Source organism: Lutra lutra, chromosome 11 (genome assembly GCF_902655055.1).
Source record: "Lutra lutra chromosome 11, mLutLut1.2, whole genome shotgun sequence".
Classification (NCBI taxonomy): Eukaryota; Metazoa; Chordata; class Mammalia; order Carnivora; family Mustelidae; genus Lutra; species Lutra lutra.
The window spans coordinates 47,335,703-47,342,612 of record NC_062288.1 but is presented as its reverse complement, the minus strand read 5'-3'; positions in this window follow the sequence as shown (position 1 = coordinate 47,342,612).

Genomic DNA, 6,910 nt, shown 5'->3' with positions numbered 1-6,910 from the left:
AGAGGCAGTCAGAGAGATAGAGAAAGCAGGCTCCCTGCTGAGCAGAGAGCCCACATCGGGCTCGATCCCAGGACCCTGGGATCATGACCCGAGCTGAAGGCAGAGGCTTTAACCCACTGAGTCACCCAGGCGCCCCAATGTTTGTTTGTTTTTTAAATAAAGATGTCTGAGTTTCAGATTCAGTAGATCTGGATTGGGTCCTGAAATCCTAATGTCATATGATTCTGCTATAGGTGATCTGTTGACCTTACCTAGGATGGAAAATAGGAGGAAGTATGTCTGGGGTTGAGGTTATTGAGAGAGGCTGAAACCAGAGTGTGAAATTCTTCTCTGGCAAGATGAAGAGTTCGGGGTGCCTATAAATTGGGGCCACTCTTCTGCCTACAATGACATGTGTTAAAATTCATAGACTATAAGCCAAAAGAAAAAAGTCAACTTTGCTGTATGCTAATTGAAATCATAAAATAAAACAAGAATCCAGTGATTCTTAATATAAAGCACATTTTAGAAACTCAGCTTTGAGTCATCAAAGACTATTAAGCAGAAGGGTGAAGAGTGATATTTTTGTTTTAAAAATGTTCTTTTGTAGATACGTGTAGGCTATATTGGGGCGTATTAGGAGTGGAGGCAGGCTGATCAATTAGGATGCAATTAGTTGACACAAGAGATGGAAAAGGACTGTAATTAGACCCTCATTTTCTAGGAACTGTGAGTTCCTCTGGGAAAAGCTGAGAGAAGGGCCCTAGGTTTGTGTTCCTTCTTGTCTCCCATTCAATGTTATTGTCTGTTTTTCTATGTTAAATGTACAGGGAAATTGTGGAGAATACAAAGTTCTCATCTTCCTTTCTGCTCTCAAGGATATTAAAATATGACATTCCTAAAGACAAAAAGAAATAAGCCAAGAAAAGGTGGAGGGGAAGGTTCTGTGTACAAGTTTGGTCTAGAATAAAAACAGTGGTACCCTGGTGTGGAGAGACTGCTTTTAAACAGGGAGATCTGTATATCCAGATCTGAAACAAGCTAACAGATGGTCTTTGAAATTCTGCCCCCAGATCAACTCAGTAGTAGCATCCTGGCTCATTTATAAATTACAGAAGAGACTAGATGGACAGGTCTATTTTGAACTTACTCAGTGTTGCAACTTATTGTAGAATACTGCACGGGCTTGAAGAATGGGGGGTGGTGGTGGAGGTTTGCCTTCATTCTTTATCCATCATGATCTATCAAACTGTTCTAATAGAAGATTCCAGAGTTGAGGTTTAGGGCTTCCAGCTTGAGAAAAATGGCTTTTTATGCGTTATTGAATAGACTGTCTTTGAGTATATTTGGAGCTGACCCTTCATACCTTATTTGAGTAGAGTTCTGGATATATTTGAAGATATCTAGTGCTAGCTAGTTGGTGAATCAATCTGGCCTCTGTCACCCATGCCCCAAGTATAGGTCATAAAAAGATTGGAAACAGGATATTAAAAGAGCAAAATTTTTTTTAAATTTAATTTTATTTTTTCAGTGTTCCAAGATTCATTGTTATGTACCACACCCAGTGCTCCATGCAATACGTGCCCCGATAATAGCATAGTATAAGAACTAGGGTATTAGAATAACTGGCATTGAGAACAAAGAGGATAGCTAAAATCTTTTGATGCCAGTGGAAACCAGATAGGGGGTCTGATGGTACTGCAGCATGAATAGGAGTGGATGGGGGCTGGACGAGGAACAGAACAGCCAAAACAAAGTGAATAACTGTCCAGGGCCCATCAACAGGGTGAGCAGGTGCCAGTGGAACAGGAAAGATCATAACAGGACCTAAAGTTTGATACAGCCAGAGTTAATGCATGTACACATGTAGGCTACGCACGGGAAAACTGGAAGGAACCTTCTTGTCATGCCCCAGATACTTCAGAACAGAATGGGCAATTTTTCCTCTGCGTGGAGCCAGAATGTTATGATAAATATTTTGCTAGTATTTATAGATATTTAGATCTAGGATGGCATGTGTGGGACTTAGAGACAAACCTTGTTGTAACCCTTGGCTACATTCTCTGTCTTTAAGAGTTATCACTCTGTCCTGCCTTTTTGGTTACATCTGTCAGTTCCCCTCTGTCCTGTTTTTTTGGTTACACTTCTCAGTTCTCTGATTCTGATCTGATGCCCCTCCTTGGCCTTTTTCTAGTCTCACATTATGTATTCTCTCTGGAGAATCTCTTTGCAGCCTATGGTTCCAATCACTACTTACTCTGATTCATTCTAAACCTCTAATTCTTAACCCCAGCTCCAAATCCTCATTTCAGACTTATTGCTGGATATCTCAAACTGGATATTCTACAAGTCTTTCTTTCTTTTTTTTTTAAGATTTTATTTATTTATTTGACAGGCAGAGATTACAAGTAGGCAGAGAGGCAGGCAGAGGGGGGCAGGAGGGGCAGGGGAAGCAGGCTCCCTGCTAAGCAGAGAGCCCCATGCAGGACTCGATCCCAGGACCCTGGAATCAGGACCTGAGCTGAAGGCAGAGGCTTTAACCCACTGAGCCACCCAGGCACCCCAAGTCTTTCAAATTTAATGTGTTCCAAACAAAACTCAATAATTACGATCTAACTCAACAATTATGATCCAACACAACATTTGTTCCCTTTGTACACACATTTACTCTGAAAAATCTAAAACTTACCTTCAGATGTATTTCCCTGATCATTTTATCTATACTCTGTATTAGTATGCTACAACTAATTGAAATAATAAGTTGTTTAAATTTGACCTTCTATAAAATATACTTATAAAACATCAAGCAAACACTGAATAATCATGTTCTATTTCTAGTTTGATAAACACGGCAAGAGGATGATGGGGCAATGGAATTCCAAATATCTTATGTGTATAAACATGAAGAAGATCAGGGATATAAATGAGCTAAGCAGTCTAGAGCCATTCACTACCTCTGCATGTGGCCCAAGGAAGGCATTAAACCAATCTGTTACTATCCTCTGCACCTATCATCTTGAAGCAGAGAATAAAAGCCACGTGCAGAATCGTCCTGGACTGTGTTGACTGGATGTTTTAGACCTGACTTGCTCTTCTTTACCTTGCCCAGGATAATCAGCTGCAGAGCCCATGCTGTGCCCATGTTTCCCGCTTTGAGAGAACTTAGTCATTTTGTTTCTGGTGTAAGAGATACCCCAACTTTGTCTATGGGCTGGAGGAAGGCCAAGGGAGGGTTTTGTTATGTTCCTTGTTTCACCACTATGCTTAGGACAAAGGGTCTTTGAGTTGACCAGTAGTGATGGGTTATAGAAAAAAAATATAAATTATACACACTTCTGAGAGAATCTGGCTCTCTCATTGAGTTTAGTAAGGTACTGAGTTGAATCCTTGGTGTGAAAGGCACAGAGGCTAGACATAAGGACGTTCTGTATTTGACAGGGAAGCAGTCATGAGGGAGATATTCTTATCAATGTATAATATTATTAAAGATTATTAACGTAGAAGACATTGCATCAAGACTGATTTTGGACCAGAAAACAGTCTTTTGGACTCCATATATTTTGTTTATAGTTCCCTGAAGAACATTTCTAATTTTTGCTTTAAGCTCCATTTCCTTTTGTCTGCAGAGTAAGAAATCTATCTAATCCCAATTTTTTGTTGCCTAATATAGAGTAATTAGAGTAACATAGAGAATAACCAGTTTATAACTTGATTTGTTTACCTGGACAATTGTCTGTGTTCCTAAGTACTATTGTACATTTGATTTTTAAAAGTTACAGAATACTTAATTGTACAGATGTTATATGGTTTATTTAACTATTTTTCCAATTTTGATATTTATTTGCTTCTATTTTATTTTCTTGCATTACTGTAAATTTCAGACAGACTATCTTTGTATTTTTATTTTGTCATTTTTTTGAGAGTGTGTTAAGTTCCTAGGAGTGAAAGGGCTAGGTCACAGGAAATGCGATTGTGCCATTATTTTAACTTTTGCTGAAGTTTAAGTTAACTGGCAACAACAACAAAAATCATGTCAAGGTCATTTTAGAGAAAATAACAAAGCCATATTCCTGAATAAAAGGTAACCATGCAAAAACAAATCAATGAAATTTTTTCAGTTAAGCTAAGTGACTGAAAGTTCAGGGTGGTTTATTGAATATTCAGGTAATTGACTTATTTCTACCTACAGGAAGATGTAAATATACTCTGGCTTAGGAGGAACTTGGGTGAAGACCTTGGAACATTGTTTCCTTTCTACTTCTGAAGGAATTTTTTTAAAAGATTTTATTTTTTTAATTGAGAGAGAGAGACAGAGATAGTGACAGAGAGTACAAGTCTGGGGGAGAGGGAGAAGCAGGTTCCCTGCTGAGTAAGGAGCGTGATGCAGGACTTGATCCCAGGCCCCTGGGATCACGACCTGAGCTAAAGGCAGATGCTTAACGGATTGAGCCACCCAGATGCCCCTGAATTTCTTTTTTCTTAGAGTGAATAATATCTTATGTCCACAGAATCATAGAATCCCAAAGTCCATGCAGACCACACAGGTTTAGCTGTCGGCATCAGAAGGAGATAAACACAGTGGTGTAGCTATATACAGCAGGAGATGGAGCGGACACCAACTGTATGTTTGGACTTCAAGGAGGCAACACAGAGAAGAAATGAGAAAAAGAAATAGAAGAAGGCGATAAGACAAGGGAGATACAGAAAATAAATAGTCTACTACAGAATATAGAGATACAGAAGGTATAGGATCAAAATTAGTGTGTAATAAAAAGAGGACCCTAACTATCCAACATTGGAAAATTTGTTAAATACAATGAGACCATCAATGTTGAATATGGACTATACATTATACAGTAGTACACTGTCGATATAAAATTTCTGATTTTTTTTTCTGTCTTTTTCTTTTTAATGGAGTGAGATCATACATCAAGCTTTGGAACTTATTTATTCATTTTTAAAAAATTTTTTTAAATTTATTTTTTATAAACATATAATTAATAATTTTTATCCCCAGGGGTACAGGTCTGTGAATCACCAGTTTACACACTTCACAGCACTCACCATAGCACATAAAATTTTCTGATTTTTATAATTGGGCTGTAATATGCAGAAGAATGCCTTTGTACTTAAGGCAATGAATGCTGAGAAGGGGAAAGGCATGATTTTTGCAACATACTTTGAGATAGTTTAGAAAACATAAGCACGTACACCACACACACACACACCACACACACACACACACACAATGCTAATTTTAAAAATGTGACCCGGGTGGCTCAGTGGGTTAAGCCGCTGCCTTCGGCTCAGGTCAGACCTCAGGGTCCTGGGATCGAGCCCCCGCATCGGGCTCTCTGCTCGGCGGGGAAGCCTGCTCTCCTCTCTCTCTGCCTTGCCTCTCTGCCTACTTGTGACTCTCTCTGTCAAGTAAATAAAATTAAAAAAAAAACTTAGAAAAAAAAATGTGACCCATGTTAACAGTTAGTTAATTTGGGTAAGGAAATAGCGGGTTCTTTATAATATTGCTTCAACCTTTATGAGATTTGAAGTTATTTCCAAATAAAAAGTTGAAAGAAAAAGAATAAGAATATTACATTCCCTTGACAAATTATTCAAGGTTGAATTTGTAACCCCAAATGGGACCAGTTATAATTCTTCTTGCAACTTTCCTATTATGATGCAGTATCAAAGACTCTCTTTGGGGGGGTCACAGTTCTGGAAGACAGAAGTTTGGAACTTCTTTTGAAATCCTAAAACATTTTTATTTGCCAAACTCCTGTCCTGCTCCAAGGGATTTTAGTAAGGCTGCTGCAGAATTAGATCCTTGACCCATCTTCCTGTCCTCAGTGTTTACCCAAGGTGTAGCATGAGACCTAAGCAGGTCAGAGTGTTCTCCCAATCTCTTAGCAAGTGATTACTATGGATGAGTACCTCTGCCTTTGGAATTTTCAGTGCTGCAGTAAGTAAATTTAGAATTGCTTGGCATAATCCTAGGCACTCAGAAGTCGGGTTATTTACAGCAAGAGATAAGGAGATCAACATATAAAATAAAGCAGAAACGAGGGAAAAAAATTAAAAATCTTGAAGGTATTCTTAACTTCCTGGACCCAATGTCTGAAACCTAAAGATTCAAGCACATACTTGCCTGTTATAATAAATTATAATAAGCCAATAAATTCCAACTACTTTAGCTTAAATTAGTTTATATTCTGGAGTCGTTGGGTTGGATATTCCATATTAACCATTTATGTCAAGTTGGTTAATTATGTTGTTCAACTCTTCCGTGCTCTAACTGATTTATCTGCTTGTCCTATCAATTGCCAAGAGAGTTGTTTCAAAGTCTTTCAATATAAGGGTGCCTTGCTGGCTCAGTCCATTGAGCGATGACTCTTGGTTTCAGCTCAGACCATGATCTCAGGGTTATGAGATGGAAACTAGCGCCTGGCTCTGCACTGAACCAGGGAGTCTGCTTCAAGTTCTCCCCTACTTCTCTGGCCCTCCCCCACTCACATCAAGTGTGTGCGCTCTTTCAAATAAATCTTTCATATAATTATGAAACTATTTTTCCTATGGTTCTGTTAAAATTTTCATTATTTTATTTTGAGGCTTGCTATAATGGTTCCTGCAAACTTAAAACACTATTATAGTTCTGGGTGCCTGGGTGGCTCAGTGGGTTAAAGCCTCTGCCTTTGGCTCAAGTCATGATCCCAGGGTCCTGGATGAGCCCCACATCGGGCTCTCTGCTCAGCAGGGAGCTGCTTTCCCTTCCTCTCTCTGCCTGCCTCTCTGCTACTTGTAATCTCTGTCAATAAATAATAAAATCTTGAAAAAAAAACTATTATAGTTTCCTAGTAGTTTTACCATTCTATCAGTATGGAAATGTCTCTGATCTTTAATAATGTGTCCTTGCATTAGAGTCTGCTTCTGATAT